Genomic DNA, 13,423 nt, shown 5'->3' with positions numbered 1-13,423 from the left:
CCTGTAGTGGTGGACACACAGCTGATTGACGTGTCCTGGGGACGGAGGTATGGGCCCGCTGGGTGGGTGCTGTGCTGGTGTTTTCAAAGGGGGGAGTCTCTGTGGTGGCCTGTGCCTGTGTGAGGGGAACCGACTGTCCTGAGGCCCACAATGGTCCGGGCTGGTCATCTAGATCCAGTTGGACAGAGGTGCTGTCATCACTCTGGGCCTCTTCTGTGGGGGGTGTGGACATGTTTGGACCCTCCTGTCTGGTGACGTTGGGTAGTGGTCCTGCAGGGGTGGAAAGGCATGATTATTGCATCTGTGTGTGGCATGGTGTGCAATGGGTGGGTGACCGTGTACCCCAGTGCTGGCATTCCTGTGTGGGAGCTTGTGTGATGATGGTTTGGGAGGTGTATGGGTACGTGCAGTGGGCATGCTTTAGTGATGGGTGTCCATGCGTTGTTATTGCATGCAGGGCTTGGTGTTGGGATGTGTGGTTTGTGATATTGTTACATTTCTGAGGAGTTGGAGAGATAGGGGTGAGGGCGAAGGTGGGGGTATGTGATAGCATGCAGGTAGGCATGTAATAGTTAATATTTGACTTACCAGAGTCCATTCCTCCACCAACTCCTGCGAGGCCCTCAGGATGCAGAATCGCCAAGACCTGCTACTCCCATGTTGTTAGTTGTGGGTGAGGAGGTGGGGGTCCACCGCCAGTCCGCCACCAGTCCGCTGAACAGCTTGCTGGTGTCTTGAGACCACAAAACGCACCTTCCCCCATAGTTCGTTCCACCTTTTCCTGATGTCCTCCCGATTTCTTGGGTGTTGTCCCACTGCGTTGACCCTGTCAACTATTCTTCGGCATAGCTCCATCTTCCTTGCAATTGAGGTGTGCTACACCTGGGATCCAAATAGCTGTGCCTCTACCTGGATGATTTCCTCCACCATGACCCTGAGCTCCTATTCCGAGAACCTGGGCTGTCTTTGCTGTGCCATGGGGTGGTGTAGGTGATGTGTGTGGTGATAAGTGTGGTGATATGTAGTGGTGTGTTGTGTGAGGTGCGTGGAAGTTGTGTGGGTGATGGTGTTGTGTGTCTGTGGATGCTAGTTTGTTGATGGTGGTGTCTCTCTCTGGCCTTCGGTCATGAATTTTGGTCGTAGGGGTTTGTGGGTGATGTGGGTGTGTGTTTTATATTGTATTGGGTGTGTGGGAGTGGTGTGTGTATGTGTATCAGGTGTGTGTATTTCAAATTGTCCAATGTGGTTGTGTTTTGTAAATGTGTGTGTATTTTGAGCGTGGCGGTGTGTACCACCAATGGAATACCGCCACGTGGATTTGTGTGTCGTGATAGTGTGGGCATCTTTCTGTTGGCGTGACGGTGGAGGTTTGTTTTCGCCAGTTTATCACCGACCTTTGGTGTGGCGGACTTGTGTGGGTGTCTGAATTTTGGCGGATTCCGGCCATTAGGTCATAATGACCGTGGCAGAATTCCACGGCGGTGTGTTGCCGTTTTTCTGCACGGCGGTAAGTGCCTTTTACCGCCAATGTTGTAATGACCCCCAAAGTGTCTTAAGTCTTTTAAAAGCAAACAAAGTCTCTTTCCAACACAAAGTACCTGGTTCGCGTGAAAAATCTCCACAAAGGGCCGCAGAGGAGGAAAAGTGTGGAAACAAAGAGGTGTGCATCGATTTCCCGGGCCGCACACAGCAATGCGTTGTTTAGTTTCCACTCAGGGACGGTTGTGCGTCTAATTTTGGCACCGAGGATGGTGCATGGATTTCCTGCGCTGGCATGATGAAGTCGCAGGATCTGCGTCGATCCTGTTGGCGTTGCAATCAAATTTTCTACTGCACAGCAGGCTCTGCGTCGATTCCTCTCTGGCAGTCGGTCAGCATTGTTCTGGTTCAGCTATGGGTCGATTCAGTGGGCCGTGCGTCGAATTTCCGTTAGCTACCCTGGCGCTGCATCAATCTTCTCATTGCGAAGTCGGGCTGAGTCATTCTGGTTCAGCGTGAGGTGAAATTTTCACTGCGATACAGGCTGTGTGTTGCTTTTGGCAGGCTGTGTGTCGAATTTTGCCACACAAGGAGTCCTTCTTAAAGAGATGAAGTCTTTTTGTCCTGAGACATCAGGGAACAGGAGGCAAGCTCTATCAAAGCCCTTGGAGAGCACTTCTTAACCTCAGCCAGAGGGCAGCAAGGCAGCAAGGCAACATCAAGGCAGCAGTCCTTCACAGAAAGTAGTCAGATGAGTCCTTTGGGCAGCCAGGCAGTTCTTCTTGGCAGGATGCAGGTTCTGGTTCCAAGTTGTGTTTCCAGGAAGAGTTGGAAGGGGCAGAAGCCCACTTTTATATACCCAAATGTGACTTTGAAGTAGGGGAGACTTCATGGAGTGGCTTAGAAGTTCACCAGGTCCCCATTCAGTTCTAACCTGTCCGCCAGGGTCACAGTAGGATGTGTGTGTAGGAAAGTACCATCTTGGCTGGCATTGTAGCCCCATTTTTACATTTATGTCAATTTATTTTTGCCTGTCTCACTGGGATCCTGCTAGCCAAGACCCCAGTGCTCATAGTTTGTGGCCTGAATGTGTATACCTGTGTAGTGACTAACTGTGCCACTGAGGCTCTGCTAACCAGAACCTCAGTGCTTATGCTCTCTCTGCCTTTAAATTTGTCACTAGAGGCTAGTGACCACTTTTACCAATTTCAATTGGCACACTGGAACACCCTTATAATTCCCTAGCATGTGGTACCTAGGTACCCAGTGTATTGGGGTTCCTGGAGATCCCTATCAGCTGCAGCTTTTCTTTTGCCAAGCAGAGGGAGCTCAGACAAACCTTTACACAGGACTGCCACTGCAGCCTGAGTGAAATAACACACACGTTATTTCAAAGCCATTTTCACTGCAGTTAAGTAACTTATAATTCACCTATATGTCTAACCTTCACTTGCTGAAGGTTAGGTGCAAAGTTACTAAGTGTGAGAACACCCTTGCACTAGCAAATGTGCTCCCACATAGTTCAGGGCCATAACGCCGGACTTTGTGAGTGTGGGGACACCATTACATGCATGTACTACATGTATGTAGCTTCACAATGGTAACTCTGAACGTGTCCATGTAACATGGCTAAGATCATGGAATTGTCCCCCATGCCAAATCGGTATTGGGGAGCCAATTCCATGCATCCCTAGGGCTCCACTATGGACCCCGGGTACTGCCAAACCAGCTCTCTGAGGTTTTCTCTGCAGCTACCGCTGCTGCCACCCCACAGACAGGGCAGCCCAGTCCCAGGAAGGCAGAACAAAGAATTTTCTCTGAGAGAGGGTGTTACACCCTCTCCTTTTGGAAATAGGTGTTAAAGGCTGGGTAGGGGTAGCCTCTCCCAGCCTCTGGAAAGGCTTTGAAGGGCACAGATGGTGCACTCCTTGCATAAGCCAGTCTACACCAGTTTACGGAACCCCCAGGGGTGGTGCCCAGAGCTCCTCCAGTGTGTCCCAGACCTCTGCCATCTTGTTTCCAGAGGTGTGAGGGCACTCTGGAGGCCTCTGGGTGGTGAGTGCCAGCAGGTGACATCAGAGACCCCTCCTGATAGGTGCTTACCTGACTAGGTGGCCAATCCTCCTGTGAGGGCTATTTAGGGTCTCTCCAGTGGGCTTTTCCTCAGATATCGACATGTAAGAATTCATAAGAGTTCCTCTGCACCTCTCTCTTTGAATTCTGCCAAGGATAGACCGCTGACGGCTCCAGGACGCCTGCAAAACTGCAACAAAGTAGCAAGAAGACTACCAGCGACATTATAGCACTTAATCCTGTCGGCTTTCTCAACTGTTTCCTGCTGGTGCATGCTTTGGGGGCTGCCTGCCTTCTTCCTGCACTGGAAGCCACGAAGAAATCTCCAGTGGGTCGACGGAATCTTCCCCCTGCTTCAGCAGACACCAAATGTCAGCATCACCAGTACTCTGGGACCCCTCTCATCCTGATGAGCGTGGCCCCTGCAACACAGGTGGTGGACCAAAGTGACCCAGACTGTCCAGTGGTCCAACTGTCCAAATTTGGAAGCGGTAAGTCCTTGCCTCCCCTCTCCAGACAGCAATCCTGTGCACCTCGTGAACTGCAGCTACAAGGGCTTCTGTGCACATTTCCAAGAAATCATGCATGCACAGCCGAGCCTAGGTCCCCAGCACTCTGTCCTGCAATGCTCAGCTCCCTGAGTTGATCTCCGGTGTCATGGGACCTCTTTTTTGCAGTGTTGAGACAACTGCCATGTTCAGACTTCTTGAACCCGTGTTCAACGACTTCTGCGGGTGCTTCCTGCTTGTGTGTGGACTCTCTATGTTGCTGAGGGCCCCGTCTGTCTCTTCTCCCAAGTGGCGACATCCTGGTCCTTCCTGGGCCCGGGCAGCACCCTTTTTCTCCAACTGCGACTCTTGCAACTAGGAAGGCTTGTTTGCTATATTTTGCCAAGGAAACAACTCTGCATCCTTCAGCCCTCTGTGGGACATCTTCTGCACGATGCAGAAGTTCCTAGCACCGTTTTTTGATGCAGAATCTTCAGCATCTTCCATCTGGAGGCAGCCATTTTGCACTTTCATCCGGGGTTTAGTGGGCACCTGTCCCCCATGGACACTTTTGCAACTCTTGGACTTGGTCCCCTTCCTTTGCAGGTCCTCAGGACCAGGAATCCATCTTCAGTGCTTTGCAGTCTGTTGTGGTCTTTGCAAAATCCCTTATCACGATTTTTGTGTGTTTCTGGGGAAATAGTAGTACTTTACTTCTACTTTCGAGGGTCTTGGGGTGGGGTATATTGGATACCCTTAGTGTTTTCTTACACTCCCAGTGACTCTGTATGGTTTGTGTTGCCCCTAGGATTATTGCACCCTATTGTATTCTACAGTGTTTGCACTACTTTCTGACTGTGCTACTTACCTGATGTGGTTTTCTGTGTAAACTTGCTGTATTTTACTCACCTCCTAAGGGAGTATATCCTCTGAGATATTTTTGGGCACATTGTCACTAAAGTAAAGTACATTTATTTTTAGTAATCCTGAGTATTGTCTTTTTTATGATATAGTACCTATATGATGTAAGTGGTCTAGTAGGAGATTTGCATGTCTCCTAGTTCAGCCTTGGCTGCTCTGCTATAGCTACCTCTATCAGCCTAACCTGCTAGAACACTACTACTCTACTAATAAGGGATAACTGGACCTTGCACAAGGTGTAAGTAGTATTGGTACCCACTATACGCCAGGCCAGCCTCCTACATTGGTGGTGCAGCAGTGGGATAAGTACTTGTAACTGCTTTACCACTTTGTCATTGGTGCTTTTCATAAGAAAACCATATTTTAAATACTTAGAAATATACACAAGTAACGTTAACAGTCTTACTTTTTTCTAAAAAGTTTCAGAAAAGTTTGAAAAAGTTTATCTCTTTTCTTTAAAAGTTTTCTAAACTTTTTCTCTCTTCCCTAACCTCTTTCCTTCCACTATGTCTGTGGTAGAGGCCACTCCCAAAGTTGTGAAGGCAACTTATGAGAATATAAACTTTAAAAGTTTGAGGTCTCTCTGTGTAGAAAGGAGTTTAGGGATTGGTAAGAACCCCACCAAAGATCTCCTTCTTAGCCTTCTCCTTGAAAGTGACCAGAATTAGACTGGTAAAACCCAGGATCAGTTGGTAGGAGGGGGGGGGAAACCCAGGTAGAATCAGGGGAGGGCCCCGAGGACTCTGGGGAGGGTACTTCCAAAGAACTTTCAGTTAACAGGCCACCTAGTGAAACTGATAGTGGGATGGGGTCCCACTTCAGAAGGGCACTTTTCACTCCAAAAGGCTAGGTCACTAGGGTTCAGGTAGTTAGAAAAAGGTCCCCTTCTGCTAATTCTCACATTACCTTTGTGTCAGAGAATTCCCAAACCTCCCACCCTGGGGATAAAACCCTAGACAGCTAATTCAGAAAGCTGAAATTAGAAGAGGCCAGACTGAAGCTATGACAGCAGCAGTTGGCCTTAGATGGGGAATCCCTAGATGGAGAGAGGGAAAGGCAGACGTTAGGGTTAGGTCCCCATGGTGGCAGCAGCAGCAATCTTGATAGTCATCCTGTTAGAGAAAACTGCATATGATTGTCCCCCCTTAAAAGGAGGGGGATGACATAAACAAGTGGTTTTCTGCACTTGAGAGGGCCTGTATGGTACGGTTGGTCCCTCAAAGGCTGTGGGCTGCTATCTTGTGGCTATCTTTCACTGGCAAAGGTAGGAACCGACTCCTTACTGTCAGGGAGAGTGATGCCAACAACTACAAAGTTTTGAAAGATGCTCTCTTAGATGAATTTGGCTTAACCACTGAACAATACAGGATAAAGTTCAGAGATACCAGAAAAGAGTACTCTCAAGACTGGACAGACTTTGTAGACTGTTCAGTGAAGACCTTGGAAGGATGGTTACATGGCAGTAAGGTGACATGTCTATGAAAGACTGTATAATCTTGTTTTGAGAGAGCATATTTTGAATAATTGTGTGTCTGACTTGTTGCATCAGTACTTGGTAGACTCCGATCTGACCTCTACCCAAGAATTGGGAAAGAAAGGAGACAATTGGGTCAGAACAAGAGTGAGCAGAAAAGCTCAGACAGGTGGTGACAAGGATAGCAAGAAGAAGGATGGTAAGTCTTCTGACAAGGGTGGGGACAAATGTAGGAGGCTGGATTGGCTTGTAGTGAGTACCAAGGGGTACTTGCACCTTGCACCAGGCCCAGTTATCCCTTATTAGTGTATAGGGTGTCTAGCAGCTTAGGCTGATAGATAATGGTAGCTTAGCAGAGCAGCTTAGGCTGAACTAGGAGACGTGTGAAGCTACTACAGTACCACTTAGTGTCATATGCACAATATCATAAGAAAACACAATACACAGTTATACTAAAAATAAAGGTACTTTATTTTTATGACAATATGCCAAAGTAGCTTAGAGTGTACCCTCAGTGAGAGGATAGGAAATATACACAAGATATATATACACAATAGCAAAAATATGCAGTATAGTCTTAGAAAACAGTGCAAACAATGTATAGTTACAATAGGATGCAATGGGGAAACATAGGGATAGGGGCAACACAAACCATATACTCCAGAAGTGGAATGCGAACCACGAATGGACCCCAAACCTATGTGACCTTGTAGAGGGTCGCTGGGACTATTAGAAAATAGTGAGAGTGAGCAAAATAACCCACCCCAAGACCCTGAAAAGTGAGTGCAAAGTGCACCAAAGTTCCCCTAAAGACAAAATAGTCGTGTTAGAGGGAGAATGCAAGGAAAACACAAATCAGCAATGCAACAACGATGGATTCCTGTCTGAAGGTACCTGTGGAACAAGGGGACCAAGTCCAAAAGTCACAAGCAGCTCGGAGATGGGCAGATGCCCAAGAAATGCCAGCGGTTGGTGCAAAGAAGCTCTTACTAGGCTGAAGAACTGTGAATACTGCAGGAACGACAAGGGCTAGAGACTTCCCCTTTGGAGGATGGATCCCCCACGCCTTGGAGAGTCGTGCAGAAGTGTTTTCCCGCCGGATGGACGCCAACAAGCCTTGCTACACGCAAATCGTGCGTTTGGCGTTTTTGGACGCTGCTGGGGCCCAGGAGGGACCAGGAGGTCGCAAATTGGACCTGCAGAGAGAGGGGACGTCGAGCAAGACAAAGAGCCCTCACTGAAGCAGGTAGCACCCGGAGAAGTGCCAGAAACAGGCACTACGAGGATGCGTGAAATGGTGCTCGCCGAAGTTGCACAAAGGAGTCCCACGTCGCCGGAGACCAACTTAGAAAGTCGTGCAATGCAGGTTAGAGTGCCGTGGACCCAGGCTTGGCTGTGCACACAGGATTTCCGCCGGAAGTGCACAGGGGCCGGAGAAGCTTGCAAAGTCGCGGTTCCCAGCAATGCAGCCCAGCGAGGTGAGGCAAGGACTTACCTCCACCAAACTTGGGCTGAAGAGTCACTGGACTGTGAGGGTCACTTGGACGGTGTCGCTGGATTCGAGGGACCTCGCTCGTCGTGCTGAGAGGAGACCCAAGGGACCGGAGATGCAGCTTTTTGGTGCCTGCGGTTGCAGGGGGAAGATTCCGTCGACCCACGGGAGATTTCTTCGGAGCTTCTGGTGCAGAGAGGAGGCAGACTACCCCCACAGCATGCACAAGCAGGAAAGCAGTCGAGAAGGCGGCAGGATCAGCGTTACAGAGTTGCAGTAGTCGTCTTTGCTACTATGTTGCAGGTTTGCAGGCTTCCAGCGCGGTCAGCGGTCGATTCCTTATCAGAAGGTGAAGAGGGAGATGCAGAGGAACTCGGCTGAGCTCATGCATTCGTTATCTAAAGTTTCCCCAGAGACAGAGACTCTAAATAGCCAGAAAAGAGGGTTTGGCTACCTAGGAGAGAGGAAAGGCTACTAACACCTGAAGGAGCCTATCACAAGGAGTCTCTGACGTCACCTGGTGGCACTGGCCACTCAGAGCAGTCCAGTGTGCCAGCAGCACCTCTGTTTCCAAGATGGCAGAGGTCTGGAGCACACTGGAGGAGCTCTGGACACCTCCCAGGGGAGGTGCAGGTCAGGGGAGTGGTCACTCCCCTTTCCTTTGTCCAGTTTCGCGCCAGAGCAGGGGCTAAGGGGTCCCTGAACCGGTGTAGACTGGCTTATGCAGAATTGGGCACATCTGTGCCCAACAAAGCATTTCCAGAGGCTGGGGGAGGCTACTCCTCCCCTGCCTTCACACCATTTTCCAAAGGGAGAGGGTGTCACACCCTCTCTCAGAGGAAGTTCTTTGTTCTGCCATCCTGGGCCAGGCCTGGCTGGACCCCAGGAGGGCAGATGCCTGTCTGAGGGGTTGGCAGCAGCAGCAGCTGCAGAGAAACCCCAGGAAGGGCAGTCTGGCAGTACCAGGGTCTGTGCTACAGACCACTGGGATCATGGAATTGTACCAACAATGCCAGGATGGCATAGAGGGGGCAATTCCATGATCATAGACATGTTACATGGCCATATTCGGAGTTACCATGGTGAAGCTACATATAGGTAGTGACCTATATGTAGTGCACGCGTGTAATGGTGTCCCCGCACTCACAAAGTTCAGTGAATTGGCTCTGAACAATGTGGGGGCACCTTGGCTAGTGCCAGGGTGCCCTCACACTAAGTAACTTTGCACCTAACCTTTACCAGGTAAAGGTTAGACATATAGGTGACTTATAAGTTACTTAAGTGCAGTGTAAAATGGCTGTGAAATAACGTGGACGTTATTTCACTCAGGCTGCAGTGGCAGGCCTGTGTAAGAATTGTCAGAGCTCCCTATGGGTGGCAAAAGAAATGCTGCAGCCCATAGGGATCTCCTGGAACCCCAATACCCTGGGTACCTCAGTACCATATACTAGGGGATTATAAGGGTGTTCCAGTAAGCCAATGTAAATTGGTAAAAATGGTCACTAGCCTGTCAGTGACAATTTGGAAAGAAATGAGAGAGCATAACCACTGAGGTTCTGATTAGCAGAGCCTCAGTGAGACAGTTAGTCACTACACAGGTAACACATACAGGCACACTTATGAGCACTGGGGCCCTGGGTTACCAGGGTCCCAGTGACACATACAACTAAAACAACATATATACAGTGAAAAATGGGGGTAACATGCCAGGCAAGATGGTACTTTCCTACACAACCCCCCCCCAAACGAAGGACAATAAGACTAGCCATTACCTGATGAGTCTTCATTGTCTAAGTGGAAATATCTGGAGAGTCCATCTGCATTGGAGTGGCTACTCCCAGGTCTATGTTCCACTGTATAGTCCATTCCCTGTAGGGATATGGACCACCTCAACAATTTAGGATTTTCACCTTTCATTTGTTTTAGCCAAAGTAGAGGTTTGTGGTCTGTCTGAACAATGAAGTGAGTGCCAAACAGGTATGGCCTCAACTTCTTCAGAGCCCAGACCACAGCAAAGGCCTCCCTCTCAATGGCAGACCAACGCTTTTCTCTAGGGGTCAACCTTCTACTAATAAAAGCAACAGGTTGATCCTGGCCCTCAGAATTAAGTTGTGATAGGACTGCCCCTACTCCTAATTCAGATGCATCAGTCTGGACATAGAATTTTTTAGAGTAACAAGGGCTTTTCAGGACAGGTGCAGAGCACATGGCCTGCTTCAGCTCCTCAAAAGCTTTCTGACAGTTTGCTGTCCATAATACCTTTTTAGGCATTTTCTTGGATGTGAGGTCATTAAGAGGGGCTGCAATGGAGCCATAGTTCTTAATGAACCTCCTGTAATACCCAGTGAGGCCTAGGAAGGCTCTCACCTGAGTCTGAGTGGTAGGGGGAATCCAATCAATAATAGTTTGGATTTTCCCCTGAAGTGGTGCAATCTGTTCCCCACCAACAAGGTGTCCCAGATAAACCACCTTACCCTGCCCTATCTGGCACTTTGAAGCCTTGATAGTGAGGCCTGCCTTTTGCAGGGCCTCCAAAACTTTCCAAAGGTGGACCAGGTGATCATCCCAGCTGGAGCTAAAGACAGCTATATCATCCAAATATGCTGCACTGAAAGCTTCCAGCCCTTGCAGGACTGTGTTCACCAACCTCTGAAAAGTGGCAGGTGCATTTTTCAAACCAAAAGGCATTACAGTAAACTGGTAATGTCCTCCAATGGTAGAAAATGCAGTCTTAGGTTTAGCATCTTCTGACATTTTGATCTGCCAATACCCTGCAGTCAAATCAAAAGTGCTTAGATACTTGGCAGATGCCAGTGTATCTATTAGCTCATCTGCCCTGGGTATAGGGTGAGCATCTGTTTTGGTTACCAAGTTGAGACCTCTATAGTCTACACAAAACCTCATTTCCTTCTTTCCATCTTTAGAATTAGGTTTTGGTACCAGTACCACAGGAGAAGCCCATGGACTGTCAGAGTGCTCAACCACTCCTAGTTCCAACATCTTCTGAACTTCTTGCTTTATGCAGTCCCTGACATGGTCAGGCTGCCTATAGATCTTACTTTTGACAGGTAAACTGTCTCCAGTATCTATAGTGTGCTCACACCAAGAAGTGGTGCCTGGCACAATGGAGAAGAGTTCTGAAAATTGTCCTAGGAGATTTATGCAATTATCTTTCTGCTCAGCAGTAAGACAATCAGCCAAAACTACCCCTTCCACAAGAGCATCTTGTTCTGTGGAAGAGAAGAGATCAGGTAGAGGATCACTGTCTTCTTCCTGTCCCTCATCTGTTGCCATGAGCAGGGTGAGATCAGCCCTGTCATAGTAGGGTTTCAGGCGGTTGACATGGAGCACCCTAAGGGGACTCCTGGCAGTGCCTAAGTCAACCAAGTAGGTGACTTCACCCTTCTTTTCAACAATTGTGTGTGGACCACTCCATTTATCTTGGAGTGCTCTTGGGGCCACAGGCTCCAAGACCCACACTTTCTGCCCTGGTTGGTACTGAACCAAAACAGCCTTCTGATCATGCCATTGCTTCTGGAGCTCTTGGCTGGCCTGAAGGTTTTTACTGGCCTTTTTCATGTACTCAGCCATCCTTGATCTGAGGCCAAGTACATAATCCACAATATCCTGCTTAGGAGCTTTTAAAGGTTGTTCCCAACCCTCCTTTACAAGTGTGAGTGGACCCCTAACAGGGTGTCCAAAAAGAAGTTCAAAGGGGCTGAAGCCCACTCCTTTCTGGGGTACCTCCCTGTAGGCAAAAAGGAGGCATGGTAGAAGGATATCCCATCTCCTGCGGAGTTTTTCAGGGAGTCCCATAATCATGCCTTTGAGAGTTTTATTAAATCTCTCCACCAGTCCATTTGTTTGTGGATGATAGGGTGTTGTGAACTTGTAAGTTACACCACACTCCTTCCACATGGCCTTTAAGTATGCAGACATGAAATTGCTTCCTCTGTCTGATACTACTTCCTTTGGGAAGCCCACCCTGGAAAATATTCCCAGGAGGGCCTTTGCCACTGCAGGAGCTGTAGTGGTCCTTAAAGGAATAGCTTCAGGATATCTTGTGGCATGGTCCACTACCACCAAGATAAACCTATTGCCTGAAGCAGTAGGAGGGTCAAGGGGGCCAACTATGTCAACCCCTACCCTTTCAAAGGGAACCCCAACCACAGGCAGTGGGATAAGGGGTGCCTTTGGAGTGCCACCTGTCTTGCCACTGGCTTGACAGGTTTCACAGGACTTACAAAATTCTTTTGTGTCCTCAGACATCCTAGGCCAATGAAACAGTGGTACCAATCTGTCCCAAGTTTTCATTTGACCCAGGTGCCCAGCTAAGGGAATGTCATGTGCCAGTGTTAGGAGGAACTTTCTGTACTCCTGAGGAATCACTAATCTCCTGGCAGCTCCAGGTTTAGGATCCCTATTCTCAGTGTACAAGAGGTTGTCCTCCCAGTAAACTCTGTGTGAGTCACTGACATCCCCATTAGCCTGTTTGACAGCTTGCTGTCTGAGACCCTCTAATGTGGGACAGGTTTGCTGTGCCACACTCAGCTCCTCTCTGGCAGGCCCCCCTTCACCCAAAAGCTCAGCAGTGTCTGCTTCCAGCTCCTCTGGTGTAGGTTCTGCACAGGGAGGGAATTCTTCTTCCTCAGAAGTTGAATCCACTGTAGAGGGAGGGATAGTAGGAAGTGGTTTGCTTCTACTAGCCCTAGCTTTAGGGAGCACTTGGTCCATTGTTCCAGGATCCAAGCTTCCCTGTCCTTTTTGCTTTTTGGCCTGAGCCCTTGTCAAAGCAAAAATATGCCCTGGGATGCCCAGCATTGCTGCATGGGCCTCCAACTCCACATCTGACCAAGCTGATGTCTCCAAATCATTTCCTAGTAGACAGTCTACAGGTAAATCTGTGGCTACCACAACTTTCTTTGGACCAGATACCCCCCCCCAGTTGAGATTTACAACAGCCATGGGGTGGCTTTGTGTTATGTTGTGAGCATCGGTTACTTGGTACTGGTGTCCAAGTATGTGTTGTTCAGGGTGCACCAGTTTCTCAATCACCATTGTGACACTGGCACCTGTGTCCCTGTAGGCCTGGACCTCAACACCATTTATTAGGGTTAGTTGCTTGTACTTCTCCAAGTTATGGGGGCAAGCAACCAAAGTGGCTAAGTCAATAGCCCCTTCAGAGACTAAAGTAGCCTCTGTGGTCTCCCTAATCAGACCAACCCCAACTAAATTACCAAAAGTGAGCCCAGCTACTCCCTTGGATTGGCTATTAGTAGGTTTGCTCCCACCACCACTGCTATTAGTAGGGACACTAGGTGTAGCAGTAGGGGTTGTAGTGGTAGGAGCTGTGGTGCCTTTCTTTGGACAACTGGGATCTGTTGTCCAATGGCCTTTTATTTTACATAAATAGCACCATGGTTTCCTTTCCTTGTTCTGATTAAAGGAGGATTTGGGCCCACCACCCCCACCAGAGTGTTTTTGTGGGCCTGATGA

The sequence above is a fragment of the Pleurodeles waltl genome, chromosome 3_1, assembly GCF_031143425.1.
Source record: "Pleurodeles waltl isolate 20211129_DDA chromosome 3_1, aPleWal1.hap1.20221129, whole genome shotgun sequence".
Taxonomy (NCBI): Eukaryota; Metazoa; Chordata; class Amphibia; order Caudata; family Salamandridae; genus Pleurodeles; species Pleurodeles waltl.
This window is presented reverse-complemented; position numbering follows the sequence as displayed.